The following is a 15653-nucleotide window of genomic DNA, read 5'->3' as shown; positions in this document are numbered from 1 at the left end:
TTTTCTATTTGGGTTTCATCTGGTACATGCTGGTAAATGTCCCAGGATGTACCATACTTTCCTGTCCCACCATATACCAGATGACACCCATCTGCAAAATCAAGCGTTATTTTTTCTTCTGAATGTTTCGCCACAAGATGGCCACATAACATGACCAGACAATTTGGCATTCATTTGGCACCCCATGCACCAAATTTTACTGAACTAAAAAAGAATAAACAAAGAAAATCTAAAGGCAAAATATTTTTGGGGTTTATTTTCCAAACTTTGAGGTAGGTTTACTCAAAAGCAAAAATTGTAGCATACTAAAACAATTGATCTGGACTGGGAAGTTGAAAATCAAACTAACTATCCTAGATGAAGCTTACCGATTTTTCGAGAATGCTAGATGGCACCCCCTTCCACTTCGTTGTGTATTGGTATGGTGAGTAATATGGTCCGTCAGGTACGTTGCGGCCAGGTCCGTGTGGGCCGCACCAATACGCCTCGCGGGCCGCATAAGGGGCTTCGGGTTGCCGACCCATGCTTTAGAGTATGACCCGTGGGAAAAACTGTTTTCCCCATTCTTTTCTTTATGAGCTTAAATAATATTGAAGAAAGTAGTGTGAAAAATGATTATATACCCTAACTGTAGGGTACAAAAGGTCTAAATTAGAGCTTAAACAGTTTTCAATTTTAAACAAACTCCACCTCTTTTCTCCAAACCTCTCAATTAAACAATATTTTTTAAGTTTATTTTAAGTGTTGTTTCTAAGGGTAATTCATTATAAGATTTAGCCAATGACTCATTCAAAAATAAAACTATTGGCTTGTAAACTTTTTCTCTGACAGTAATTTATATATACTTTGATCAAACTCATTTAGCAAGGCAAAGAACAGGAAAACAAAAATTGGCATACCCCTCACTAGAGCCGTTCCTAGGGTTGGCGGTGCCTGGGAAAAAATAATTACAACGCTCCCTTCCCGACTTGAATAAAAGCAAAAAAAGCCGAATCAAAGTGAAAAATTTGGATCAGAGTAAGCAATTCCCCAGCCTTAGCGGCCCCCAGGCTACGGTGCTCGGGGAAACTGTCCTTGTTACCTCACCCCCCCCTCCCTAGGAACAGCTCTGCCCCTCAATACTGTAGTGTCAAGTAGTTATATTACCAACACAGTTTTTCCCTCTAGCATTTAAGGTAGCGACAATTCATGAAAATTAGGGATAGGGGCGAAAATGTATTTTCAACATCGAAAAACAATGTGTTGCTTGTTATATTTTTCAGTAATAGTACCAAAAGCCTTTTTTCAATGAAAATAGTTAGATTGGAAATATTTCAAGGAAAATGTGTCATCTTAACTATGAGCAAAAAAAGAAGAAAAATTAACGTAGAAGCTTGATCATCTACTAGGACGACTTTTTAAGGCCTATAGTCAAAGAAAAGCAGATTCTTCAGCAAACTGGATTTTTTTTTCAGGTTAAGACAGCTATATACCATTTTTTTCCAGAATCCTTAAAGCTTTAAGACCTTACAAGAAGGGTGGTGCTGAAGTTAAACTCTTGATAACACTTTTCTAGGCTTAATTCTAAGCTCCTGAATGGTTTATGAAAGTTTCATTCCCTTAGGTCAATAGTTTTCTTCCCTTCTAAAATACTACTAAATTGAAATCTTGCCCAGTGGGGAAGCAGCAGAGATGTAAGGTTCAACACAAGTTCTTAAACTCTTATTCGAATTGCAGCTACATTCCTGGAGTTTTTATTACCTAGTAAAAATTTTTAAAACTTTATGAATAGTCAGTACCACGGAGGGGAGAAAGAGATCAGTGCTTGAGACACCTTCCTTTGCCCTATTTTATTCTGCAGATACTTTCCTCTAAGTTTTATTCACCTTGCTCATCAACCTTTTAAGCTAGCTAAAGGTCTCTAAATGGCATTTTTACCTTTTCAGCTATCATTTTTCAATTTGTCTTGGGGGAGAATCCCCTGTGTGCAGGTATGGCCTAGGATACTTTAGTAGATTTATTCTAAGGTTTATTTAAAATTAGACAGTTCAGGATGCCGTGATGAAAGGTACCATACGTAAAGAGTAACCATTGTCTATAGTAGTTACGATTCTAAAGAACAGAATTTCTGCAAAAAATGATGAATGACACAATCACTCATCAAAAGTTAATACCACAAGTAAATTTGTTTAAATTTAGAAAAAGGAGGAGAATATCATCAAAAAGTGGTGCAATGCAGATGGGGTAGAATTTTTTTTTTGGGGGGGGGGGGGTGGAATCGTTCATTCGATGTATTCACTACAAAAATTGTGCTTTCGGTGCATTTTCATTTTTATGGTGGCTTAATTTAAAACAGACATCTGGCAACATGTGATGATGAAAATTTTACCATCAAGTTAAACTTGTCTAAGAACTATGGAGCAAAGGTTTCGAGCAAATACCTGCCAAAATAGGAATTTTGTCATACTTTGCCCGTAGAAATGTGTTTACTTTTTTATTCTCTTTTTCTTTACCAGGGTGGATTATATTGAACCAATGTTTTAGAATATTGTGAGACAGCTCTACCAAATAGAAATGTTGAGTCCTAATGTTATTTTTAGTAACAAAAAAAGATGAGACAATAGTAAAATTTTGTACTGTAATTTTGTACTGCATTTTTGCTATTTTGGAATTTTGCTATTGTGTGTTGCAAGCAATGATTATTGCCTGTATAGAACAGAAATGCTATTGAGCAGCAATTTTAGGATTTCAATTCATAGCTATGAAAAAACTTTTTACATAGTCTCCAGTTTAATTGTAATATCAGTCTTCGCTATGGATCAAGTTTTAACAATATGGCTTGAGATGTATTGTTTTTTCCGAAAATTGAATCAATCTATGGGGTTCTTTTTGGAAAAAGGAAGGACGTTCTCTATGAACTTCTTTTTAAAGCATCCCAGCTTCACGGGGTTTCCTGTTTCAGAGTAATGCCAGCGTTCGGTGTTGATCAAATAGTTGTTAAAACTATGGCTTGGGATGCAGGGCATGATGCACCAAGCATGGGCGTCCATAAGGGGGGGGGGGGCAGGGAGGGGTGCCCCCCCCCGTGGCTGAATGATGCGGCCTTAGTTTTATATTTTTGTTCTGAGATTTCTATTATATAGTATTAAAAGTGCCAATTAGACCAGGTTCCCCCCATGGAATTCAGCTTATGGGCGCCCATGGCACCAAGTTGAAAGCTCCAATCTACAGCTGAACCAATTGTATTCAAGCTATATTTAACTAGACTAGTAGTTTTCTATGGTCTCAGCCTTTTCTTTTTCTTGAGTGATGAAATAAATAAAAACAAGTTTGCACAAATGAAAGCAAAGAGAAGTATTAAAACTCGAAATAAACATAAATTTTCCTGTCTATGCTTGAGGCGGTCACCCCCTAAACTTACTGCTCTTTATGCTAAAGTTTGACTAGCATTATTATTGAAAGCATTTTTGCATGCTATATGAATCATAAGCTGGTATTCCTAGTCTATTATTTACTGATTTCTCTTCAAAACCTTTAACCTGGAAATTTTGTTGTTTAACCCACATAAATCAGCCAGAAGCACTGCAAAAAAAAAGGAGAAAAGGGACCACAGTTTTCATATCTAATCTTGCCAATTAAAATGGCTACCTAGAATTTTTGACAGAATACCATTTTGGCCCTGGGGCTGAAAAATCGTGTGGAAGGGGCCAGCTTACCCTCCAATTACTTTTGAATCTTAAAAAGGACACTAGAACTCATGATTTAAGTTTGAGTAAGACATCTGTCGAAATTTTACAACCACTAGTTCAGTGCAGTTAAATTAGATAAAAAACAAACAACAGGAAAACAACACAAATAAATATGCACCCATGACGTTTCAGATACAACATTTTGTATTTACTAGTTAGGGGTTGAAAACTCTGTTATGAATTACTTGGACATCCAAAATTCGATAGTGCAATTATAATCCAGATCTAGCCACTTCAGGGTTCTTGTCCTTTTCTGAAACTGTATAGTTACTTATGCTAGTAAGTTTTGATGTGTGTCCCTGAGCTTAATGAATTTAGTATATTTAGAGTCAGCATTGAAATGAATTTCTTTTGATGCGTCAATTGTTCCAAACTTCAGTTCTTTTATTATTAAAATAACACAGGTTTATCTTTACCATCATAGGTTGTTACCATCAACTGTTTTGTAATATGTCTAACCTTTCTTCCAAAAGATTGATTTTGGTAAGAGTCCTATCATCCTGAAAAAAAAAATCATGACCTCTACTGTCAATTATGCCTTTTACTTGATATTTTTCTTTCCTCCATTATAGGATATCATCTGGACTTCCATAGATGCCAATAATCCTGATTTTATTGTTTACTAGTTTATTTGCCGCTCATTCGTCACAGTATAAATATTAAAACAATAATGAAACTTTGGTTCAGAAATAGGACACATTACAGCGCGCCCTTTGGTAAGTTACCAAATCGTAACAGCAATAGCTTCAGTTGATACATCAGCTACATGGCATCAATGAGATCATAGCTTATGTATATAGCTAAAAATTTGTCATTACGCTTGTGCAAAGGCGGAGTCATGGAGAAAGATGTGTGACTGATGTAGCCCGAAAATCTTTAATGTAGAGTATAGGATTTCCACTACTGTATAATATTTATGCTGTGCTCATTTGATTACTGTTCTCGAGGGGCAGTGCCTTAATTATCTGAATTTGTTTTTGATGATTAGTTATATTGAAACTAGGAGACCTTCTTTCTAAATGATCTTGTTTCCCCTTAGTTAGGAGTTTACTACTACTAACCACTCACAGCAGCACCAAGCCGCCTGAGGCCAACACAACTGTGAGTAGTATGCCTCGTCTGGATTTGCGTGCAGGTATAGCAATTGCCATGTTATTTGCTTGCAGGTATAGGACCATGCTATTTGCTTGCCTGTATAGGACCATGCTATTTGCTTGCTTGTATAGGACCATGTTATTTGCTTACCTGTATAGGACCATGTTATTTGCTTGCCTGTATAGGACCATGTTATTTGCTTGCCTGTATAGGACCATGTTATTTTCTTGCCTGTATAGGACCATGCTATTTGCTTGCCTGTACAGGAATTCCCATGCTATTTGCTTGCCTGTATAGGACCATGTTATTTGCTTGCCTGTATAGGACCATGCTATTTGCTTGCCTGTATAGCAATTTCTATGTTATTTGCTGGGACATATAGCAATTTCAATGTTATTCTGGACCTTTACGTTCCTTCACCTTTTCAAAGATATTCAGAGCTCCCTCACATGGCCTTCTGGATTTCCCTAGACATATAGCAATTTCTATGTTATTCTACAGGGCATTACACTTTTTCAAAGAGATTTAGGCAATTTCTAGTTCATGTTATATATGTCTTTTTTATGGATAAACCTGTATTATAAAACCAGCACGTCTTGTTTCGCTGTTAATGGACAAGTTTTTCTTTCACAATTTACTGGCCAGATTTCTAGTTCATATATTTTTTGATAACTTGATAGGTGATTTAAATAAAAGGAATTCAAATATTTTGTCTATGAAATAGATGCTAACTCAATTTGCGAAAAGGTATTCCATTTGCACAACTCTAATCTGATTGAATTGTCGCCAACAATGAGATTTAATCACTGCTAAGCCTATTGTTATTGCGAAAGGGTTACTCAATTTTTGTGAATTTTTTGTGAAAAGGTATTTGCGTACAGTGTACATAAACAATTAGCTTAGGTTCACTGAAATAAACTACGTTGAAGCTGTTTTTATTAAATATTTAATATATAGAGATGGTATTTTGATTGGGTTAGGTATTTAACATAATGCGTTCTGGTCTGGGCTGCCCCCTTTCATTGTTCATTGTTGTAGTTTCCGTTATTTTGTTACTAAAGTATTATATTTTCATCATGTTTTAGGATATTCGATTAGGATTAACTTAACTTCATTCCTTGAGTGTTGTCGGGGTAACACGTAAGTACCAAATTTTGAGTTCACTGCAGGGGATTTTCCACAAGGAGAGTTTTCCATGGGGAGGGAATTTTCCAGGAGGTGAATTGCTACTGCTCTAATATCTTTACAACACGGGAGAAGTGAAGTTTGGTTAATGTATAATACACAAATAACGTTTGAAAAGTATTGTCAATTTAAACAAGTTTTTCTGACACAATTTACAGACCAGATTTCTACTTCATATATTTTTTGATAACTTGATAAGTGATTTGAATAAAAGGAATTCAAATATTTTGTCTATGAAATAGAAGCTAACTCAATTTGCAAAAAAGGTATTCCATTTGCACAACTCTGATCTGATTGAATTGTCGCCGACAATGAGATTTAATCACTGCTAAGCCTATTGTTATTGCGAGAGGGTTACCTAATTTACTTCTTAGTGTTAAATGACAGATTTCCAAATACGATCATTTTGAAAAGCAGACAAAAAAAATTGAACGCTATAATCAGAATTATTTGATTAACATTTAAAAAGGGTAATGAGATATGTGAGCTTTTTGCTCGGTGTGTGTCTCCTTTAGCTTTTTGTGTCGTTTTGGGCTTTGTGTGTCTCTGTTGGATGTGTGCGTCTCTTTGGGCCGTGTGCATCTCTTTGAGCTGTATGTGTCTCTTTGGACTGTTTGAGTCATTTTGGTCTGTGTGTCTTTCTTTTGGCTGTTTGTGTCTCTTAGGGGTCGTGTGTGTCTCTTTGGAGCTATGTGTGTCTCATTGGGGCGTTTGAATCTTTTGGTCTGTCTTTGTCGGTATGGGCTATGGGCGTTTTTTTTATCTTTTGACTATGTGTGTGTCTATTTGGGAGTTGTGTTTCTATTAGGACTGTGTGTATGTATCTTTAGCCTGTGTGTGTATCTTTGGGCTGTTTGTGTCTCTTTAGGCTGTGTGTCTATTTGGGCAGTTTGAATCTTTATGGTCTGTGTGTGCCTCTTTTGGCTGTTTGTGTCGTTTTGGGCTTTGTGTCTCTCTGTTGGATGTGTGCGTCTCTTTGGACCGTGTACGTCTCTTTGAGCTGTATGTGTTTCTTTGAGCTGTATGTGTCTCTTTGGGCTGTGGGTGTCTCTTTGTGATGTGTGTGTCACTTTAGGTTGTGTGTGTCTCGTTGGACCATGTGTCCTTTTTGGGTGTCTGAGTCTTTTTTGGCTGCATTCGTCTCTTTGGGCTGTTTGTGTCTTTTAGGTCTGTGTGTGTATCTTATGGTTGTGTTTCTCTTTGTCCTGTCATTGTCTCTTTGAACTGTTTGTGTCTCTTTAGGCTGTGTGTGTCTCTTTGGGCTGTGTGTCTCTTTGGGCTGTTTGAGTCTTTTTGATCTGTTTGTGTGTCTCTTTGGGCTGTTTGAGTCTTTTTGGTCTGTGTTTGTTTCTTTTGGCTGTTTTTGTCTCTTTGGGCTATGTGTGTTTCTTTGGGCTTTGTGCGTCTCTTTGGGATGTGTGTCTCGTTGGACTGTTTGAGTCTTTTTGATCTGTTTGTGTCTCTTTGGGCTGTTTTGAGTCTTATTTGGGCTGTGTTTGTCTCTTTGGGCTTCTGTCTCTTTGGGCTGTTTGTGTTTCTTTGGTCTGTGTGTGCCTCTTTTGGCTGTTTGTGTCGTTTTGGGCTTTGCGTCTCTCTTTGGTCTGTTTGTGTCTCTTAGGGGTCGTGTTTGCCTCTTTGGGCTATGTGTGTCTCTTTGGGGCGTTTGAATCTTTTGGTCTGTATGTGTCTGTGTTTCTTTGGGCTATGTGTGTTTATTTGGGCTGTTTGAGTCGTTTTGGTCTGTGTGTCTTTCTTTTGGCTGTTTGTGTCTCTTGGGGATCGTGTGTGCCTCTTTTTGTTTATGTGTGTCTCAGGGCTGAATCTTTTGGTCTGTATGTGTCTGTATGGGCGTTTTTTGGTCTGTGTGGGTTTCTTTTGGCTGTTTGTGTCTCTTAGAGGCCATGTGTGTCTCTTTGGGCAATGTGTGTCTCTTTGGGGTGTTTGAATCTTTTTGGTATGTATCCGTCTGTATGGGCGTTTTTTGTCTCTTTTGGCTGTTTGTGTGTCTCTTTGGGCTTTGTGTGTCTCTTCGGACTGTGTGTATGTCTCTTTAGCCTGCGTGTGTCTCTTTGGGCTGTGTGTGTCTCTTTAGGTTGTATGTCTCTTTGGGCAGTTTGAATCTTTATGGTCTGTGTGTGCCTCTTTTGGCAGTTTGTGTCATTTTAGGCTTTGTGTCTCTCTGTTGGATGTGTGCTTCTCTTTGGGCCATATCCATCTCTTTGATCTGTATATGTCTTTTTGAGCTGTGGGTGTCTCTTTGTGATGTGTGTGTCTCTTCAGGTTGTATGTGTCTCGATAGACTATTTGTCCGTTTGGGGTGCCTGAGTCTTTTTGGTCTGTATGTGTCTTTATGTGCTGTTTGAGTCTTTTAGGTCTATGTGTTTCTCTTTGTGGTGTGTTTCTCTTTTGGCTGTGTGTGTCTATTTTAGATCTTTTTGTATCTTGAGGCTGTGTTTGTCTCTTTGTGCTGTGTGTCTCTTTTTGCTGTTTGAGTCTTTTTGGTCTGTTTGTGTGTCTCTTTGGACTGTTTGAGTCTTTTTGGTCTGTGTTTGTCGCGCTATGTGTTTTTCTTTGGGCTGTTTGAGTCATTTTGGTCTGTGTTTGTTTCTTTTGACTGTTTGTGTCTCTTAGGAGTCTTGTGTGTCTCTTTTCGCTTTGTGTTTCTTTTTGGGGTGTTTGAATCTGTTTGGTCTGTATATGTGTCTTTGGGCTTTGTGTGTCTCTTCGGGATTTGTGTGTCTATATAGCCCGTGTGTGTCTCTTTGGGCTGTGTTTGTCTCTTTGGGCTGTTTGTGTCTCTTTGGGCTGTTTGAGTCATTTTGCTCTTTGTGTGTTTCTTTCGACTGTTTGTGTCTCTTAGGAGCCATGTGTATCTCTTTGAGCTTTTTTGGGGTGTCTGAGTTTTTTTGGTCTGTATGTGTCTCTTTGGGCTGTTTGAGTCTTTTAGGTCTGTGTTTGTCTCTTTGGGTTGTGTTTCTCATTGGGCTGTCTGTGTCTCTTTGAACTGTTTGTGTCTCTTGAGGCTGTGTGTGTCTCTTTGGGCTGTTCGAGTCTTTTTGGTCTGTTTGTGTGTCTCTTTGGGCTGTTTGAGTCTTTTTGGTCTGTGTTTGTCTCTTTGGGCTGTGTATGTCTCTTTGGGCTGTTTGTGTCTCTTTAGGCTTTGTGTGTCTGTTTGAGTTATGTATCAATAAGATTAAGCAATAAATATCTTTATGCACGACCTTTCTCTATTCTGAAGCATATTTCTATTGTAAAAAAAGAACAAACTCTGTCCGAAAGTAAACTCTTGGATACGAAATGCAAAAAACACATCCAAGAAGCTCTGAAAAAATTGTGAGTACGTAAGTAAAAAAATCTTTCTTAAAGTCACCTCTTGGATACACAATACAGAAATTTCATTAAAAAAATTATGAAAAAATTGTAAGTAAGTAGAGTCTTTTTGGTCTGTGTTTGTCTCTTTGAGCTGTTTGTGTCTCTTTGGGCTGTGTGTGTTTCTTTGGGTTGTGTGCGTCTCTTTGGGCTGTGTGTCAATACGTTTAAGCAATAAATATATTTAAGCTTAACCCGTCTTTATTCTTTAGAATAGTTTTATTGTAAGCAAGTAACAAACTCTTTCCTGAAGTCACCTCTTGGATACAAAATGCAGAAACTTCATTTAAGAAACTATGAAAAAATTGCTAAGTAAGTAACAAATTCTTTCTTGAAGTCACCTCTTGGATACACAATACAGAAATTTCATTAAAGAAATTAAGAAAAAATTGTAAGTCAGCAGCAAATTCTTTCTTGAATTCACCTGCTGGATAAACAAAGACATTTCGTTCAATAAATTATGACAAAATTCTATGTAAGTAAAAAACTCTTTATTGTTTACACGACTTAGATACAAGATGTAGAAATTTAATTCAAGAAATTATGAAAAAAATTCTCAGTAAGTAACAATTTCTTTCTTGAAGTCAACTCTTGGATACACAATACGGAATTTTTTTTTTCTTTCTTACAGTTACCTCTTTTACACACAACGAATACGTTGAATTTAAGAAATTTTGAGAAGTTTCGTGCTTGGCGAAAATTCTTTCTTGATTTAATCTACGTGGAAAGCAAAAAAGACATACCACTCAATAAGTTTCTAAAATATAATATTTTAGTACAACACTCATTATTGTTGTCTTAACGCTGATACATAATGTATACACTGAGTTCAAAAAATTATGAAAAAACTCTCAGTAAGTAACAATTTCTTTTCTTGAAGTCAACTCTTGGATACACAATATGGAAATTTCATTTAAGAAATGTATGAAAATAATTGTAAGCAAGTAACAAACTCTTTCTTGAAGTTACCTCTTGGATACACAATGCAGAAATTTACTTTAAGAAATTATGAAAAAATTATAAGTAAGTAAAAGATTATTTCTTGAAGTCACCTCTCGGATACACAATACAGAAATTTCATTAAATAAATTTATTAAAAAATTGTTAGTAAGTAGCAAATTCTTTCTTAAATTCACCTGATGGATAAACAAAAAGACATTTCGTTCAAGAAATTATGACAAAATTCCATGTAAGTAACAAACTCTTCCTTGAAGTTACCTCATGGATACATAATGCAGAAATTTCATTTAAGAAATTATGAAAAAATTTTAACCAAGTAACAAACTCTTTCATGAAGTCACCTCGTGGATATGAAAAAATTGTAAGTAAGTTGCAAATTCTTTCTTGAATTCACCTGCTTGGATAAACAAAAAATACATTTCGTTCAAGAAATTATGACAAAATTCCAAGTAAGTAACAAACTCTTTATTGTTTTCATGACTTAGATACACGATGTAGAAATTTAATTCAAGAAATTATGAAAAAATTCTCAGTAAGTAACAATTTCTTTCTTGAAGTCAACTCTTGTATAGAAATTTAATTCAAGAAATTATGTGTAAGTAAGTAGCAAATTCTTTCTTGAATTCACCTGCTGGATAAACAAAAAGACATTTCGTTCAAGAAATTATGACAAAATTCTAAGTAAGTAACAAACTCTTAATTGTTTTTTAACGACTTGGATATACGATGTAGAAATTTAATTCAAGAAATTATGAAAATATTTGTAAGTAAGTAAGAAACTCTTTATCGATTTCACCTCTTGAATACAAAAAAAAACATTTCATTCAAGAAATTATGACAAAATTCTAAGTAAGTAAAAAACTCATTCTTGAATTCGCCGTTTACATGTACAATACAGAAATTTCATTCTATGGGACCTCTACACGTGATTAAACAAGTTTTGAAACTACATGCTATTTGCTTGCCTTTCTTTGGCACAATTCCAAACGAGCGGGGATTCCCCACTGGTTCCTACACATTGCAAAAAGGTGGCCAGTACGAAAACTCCACGTTTTCAACCAGACTGATATATATATATATATATATATATAATATATATATATATATATATATATATATATATATATATATATATATATATATATATATATATATATATATATATATATATATATATATATATATATATATATAAGATTAGAACTTGCTCTGAAATGTCTTTTGAAAAGTATGTCATCCAAAACGTTGGGTTGATCTAGGTTCACTTAGAGTGGCGCGCCACTCTAAGTGAACCTAGATCAACCCAACTTTTGGATGAAATACTTTTCAAAGAGACATTTCAAGAGCAAGATTCCTTATATATATTATATATATATATATATATATATATATATATATATATATATATATACAGTCTGGTTGAAAACGTGGAGATTTTCGTACTGGTCACTTTTGTTGACCTAGGTTCACTTAGAGTGGCACGCCACTCTAAGTGAACCTAGATCAACCCAACTTTTTGGATGAAATACTTTTCAAAAGACATTTCAGAGCAAGTTCCCTTATATATAATATTATTCATATATATTCTATATATATTATATATATTCTGTATTATATATATAATGTGTACTATAATATATATAAAGATAAAAATTATTACTTACAATTTTTTCATAATTTCTTTAATGAAATTTCTGTATTGTGTATCCAAGAAGTGACTTCAAGAAGAGAAAAAAAAAATTTCCGTATTGTGTATCCAAGAGTTGACTTCAAGAAAGAAATTGTTACTTACTGAGAATTTTTTTCATAATTTCTTGAATTAAATTTCTACAACGTATATCTAAGTCGTGTAAACAATTAAGAGTTTGTTAATTACATACAATTTTGTCATAATTTATTGAACTAAATGTCTGTTTATCCAGCTGGTGAATTCAAGAAAAAATTTGATACTTACATACAATTTTTTCATAATTTCTTTAATGAAATTTCTGTATTGTGTATCCAAGAGGTGACTTCAAGAAAGAATTTGTTACTTACTTACTTTAAATTTTTTCATAGTTTCTTAAATGAAGTTTCTGCATTGTGTATCCAAGAGCTGACTTCAGGAAAGAGTTTGTTACTTGCTTACAATAAAACTATTCTAAAGAATAAAGACGGGTTAAGCTTAAAGATATTTATTGCTTAAACATATTGACACACAGCCCAAAGAGACGCACACACCCCAAAGAAACACACACAGCCCAAAGAGACACAAACAGCCCAAAGAGACAAACACAGACCAAAAAGACTCTACTTACTTACAATTTTTTCATAATTTCTTTAATGAAATTTCTGTATTGTCACGTATTGACACATAGCCCAAACAGACGCACAAAGCCCGAAGAAACACACACAGCCCTAAGAGAAACAAACAGCCCAAAGGGACAAACATAGTCCTAACAGACACAAACACCCCAAAGAGAACCAACAATAGACAAAAATTACTCAAACAGCACAAATAGGCACACAGCACAAAGAGACACACACAGCCTCAAGAGACACAAACGGTCCAAAGAGACACAGACAGCCCAAAGAAAAACACAACCCAAAGAGACAAACACAGACCTAAAAGACTCAAACACTCCAAAAAATCTCAAAGAGACACACATGGCTACTAAGATACATAAACTGCATAAATACACACAAAACTAGCAAAATTAATCAAACATCCCAAAGATGATAAAGTAGCCAATAGGTACCCAAACAGCCAATCTATATAACAACGGGCTAACTTGACACACACAGCACGAAGAGACATACACAGCCAACTGAGCAAAATCCAGAACAAAAGTTTACAAACACCTCAAAGAGACAAATATCGCCAAAGGACACACGCAACATCCCAACAAGAACCAAAAAGACAAACGACAAAAGCACAGACCTAAATGACTCAAACACGCCAAAGAGACACACATAGCGAGACAAACACAGACCAAAAAGACTCAAACAGCCCAAAGAGACACACAAACAGACCAAAAAGACTCAAACACACCAAATAGACACACACCCCAAATAGACACACACAGCCTCAAGAGACACAAACAGCTCAAAGAGACACAGACAGCCCAAAGATAAACACAACCCAAATAGACAAACACAGACGTACACGGCCCAAAGATACGCACACATCCAACAGAGAGACACAAAGCCCAAAACGACACAAACAGCCAAAAGAGACACACATAGACCATAAAGATTCAAATTGCCCAAAGAGACATACAGCCTAAAGAGACACACACAGCCCAAAATGAAACACACTGTATATATATAAAAACACCAAGACCTATTATAAACACACCCCCAACCGAGAAAAAACACACCCAAAACGAGAAAAAACACGCCCATACAGACACATACATACCAAAAAGATTCAAACACCCCAAAGAGACACACATTGCCCAAAGAGACGCACATGGCCTCTAAGAGACACAAACAGCCAAAAGAAAAACTTACAGACCAAAAAACGCCCATACAGACACATGCAGACCAAAAGATTCAAACGCCCCAAAGAGACACACATAGCCCAAAGAGGCACACACGACCCCTAAGAGACACAAACAGCAAAAATAAACACAAACAGAGCAAAATGACTCAAACAGCCCAAATAAATACACATAGCCCAAAGAAACACAAACAGCCCAAAGAGACAGAAGCCCAAAGAGACAAGCACAGCCCAAATAAGACTCAAAACAGCCCAAAGAGACACAAACAGATCAAAAAGACACAAACAGTCCAACGTGACACACAGCCCAAAGAGACGCACAAAGCCCAAAGAAACACACACAGCCCAAACAGACACAAACACCCCAAAGAGACAAACACAGACCAAAAAGACTCAAACAGCCCAAAGAGACACATACAGACCAAAAAAGACTCAGACATCCCAAAAAAGCTCAAAGAGACACACATGGCTCCTAAGAGACACAAACAGCCGAAAGAAACACACAAAGAGCAAAATGACTCAAAAACCCCAAAGAGACAAACATAGCCCAAAGAAACACAAACATCCCAAAGAGACACACAAGGTCTAAAGAGACACACACAGCCCGAAGAGACACACAAAGCCCAAAGAGACACATACAGACCAAAAAGATTCAAACACCCCAAAGAGACACACATAGCCCAAAGAGACACACATGACTCCTAAGAGACACAAACAGTCAAAAGAAACACACACAGACCAAAACCAGCCCATACAAACAAATACTTACAAAAAGATTCAAACCCCAACATAGACACACATATCCAACAGTGATAAACATGGCTCCTAAGAGACAAAACCAGCCAACAGAGAGACACACAGCCCAAAATGACTCAAACAGCCCAAATAAATACACATAGCCCAAAGAAACACAAAAAGCCCAAAGAGACAGAAGCCCAAAGAGACAAGCACAGCCCAAATAAGACTCAAAACAGCCCAAAGAGACACACACAGATCAAAAAGACTCAAACAGTCCAACGAGACACACAGCCCGAAGAGACGCACAAATCCCCAAGAAACACAAACCGATCAAAAAGACTCTCCAAGCCCAAAGAAACACACAAACAGCCCAAAAAAGACTCAAACATCCCAAAGAGACACACAAAGAGATCAAAAAGACACCCCAAAAAATCTCAAATAGAAACACACGGCTCCTAAGAGACACAAACAGACTAAAGAAACACACAAAGACCAAAAGGACTCAAACACACCAAAGAGACACACATAGCCCAAAGAAACACAAACAGCCCAAAGAGACACACACGGGCTAAAGAGACACAAACAGCCCGAAGAGACACACAAAGCCCAAAGAGACAAATACAGACCAAAAAGATTCAAACACCCCAAAGAGACACACAGAGCCTAAAGAAACACACATGACTCCTAAGAGACACAAACAGTCAAAAGACACAAACACAGACCAAAATGACTCAAAGAGCCCAAAGAGACACACATAGCGAGACAAACACAGACCAAAAAGACTCAAACAGCCCAAAGAGACACACAAACAGACCAAAAAGACTCAAACAGCCCAAAGAGACACACAGCTCAAAGAGACACACACAGCCTCAAGAGACACAAACAGCTCAAAGAGACACAGACAGCCCAAAGAGAAACACAACCCAAAGAGACAAACACAGACCTACACGGCCCAAAGAGACGCACACATCCAACAGAGAGACACAAAGCCCAAAACGACACAAACAACCAAAAGAGGCACACACAGACCATATATGTTCAAACTGTCCAAAGAGACATATAGCCTAAAGAGACACACACAGCCCAAAGAGACACAC

At 36.6% G+C, this 15653-nt stretch overlaps 1 protein-coding gene across 5 annotated transcripts in view; it reads left to right on the top strand.

Moving 5' to 3' along the window:
• The window catches only part of LOC148947451 (uncharacterized), an 81246-nt gene that overhangs the window by 21781 nt on the left and 43812 nt on the right, over nucleotides 1-15653 (top strand). The window contains exon 1 of one of the 5 annotated variants that reach the window (XM_089095858.1): nucleotides 4427-4444. The exons of the other annotated variants lie outside the window; for them this stretch is intronic. The gene's annotated coding sequence lies outside the window, so the exon portion shown is untranslated. Of the gene's footprint in view, nucleotides 1-4426; nucleotides 4445-15653 lie in introns of those variants that run through there. 5 annotated transcript variants of the gene reach the window in all.

Source organism: Artemia sp. Qi Xiang Cuo, chromosome 10, assembly GCF_049724085.1.
Source record: "Artemia sp. Qi Xiang Cuo chromosome 10, ASM4972408v1, whole genome shotgun sequence".
Classification (NCBI taxonomy): Eukaryota; Metazoa; Arthropoda; class Branchiopoda; order Anostraca; family Artemiidae; genus Artemia; species Artemia sp. Qi Xiang Cuo.
This window is presented reverse-complemented; position numbering and strand designations above follow the sequence as displayed.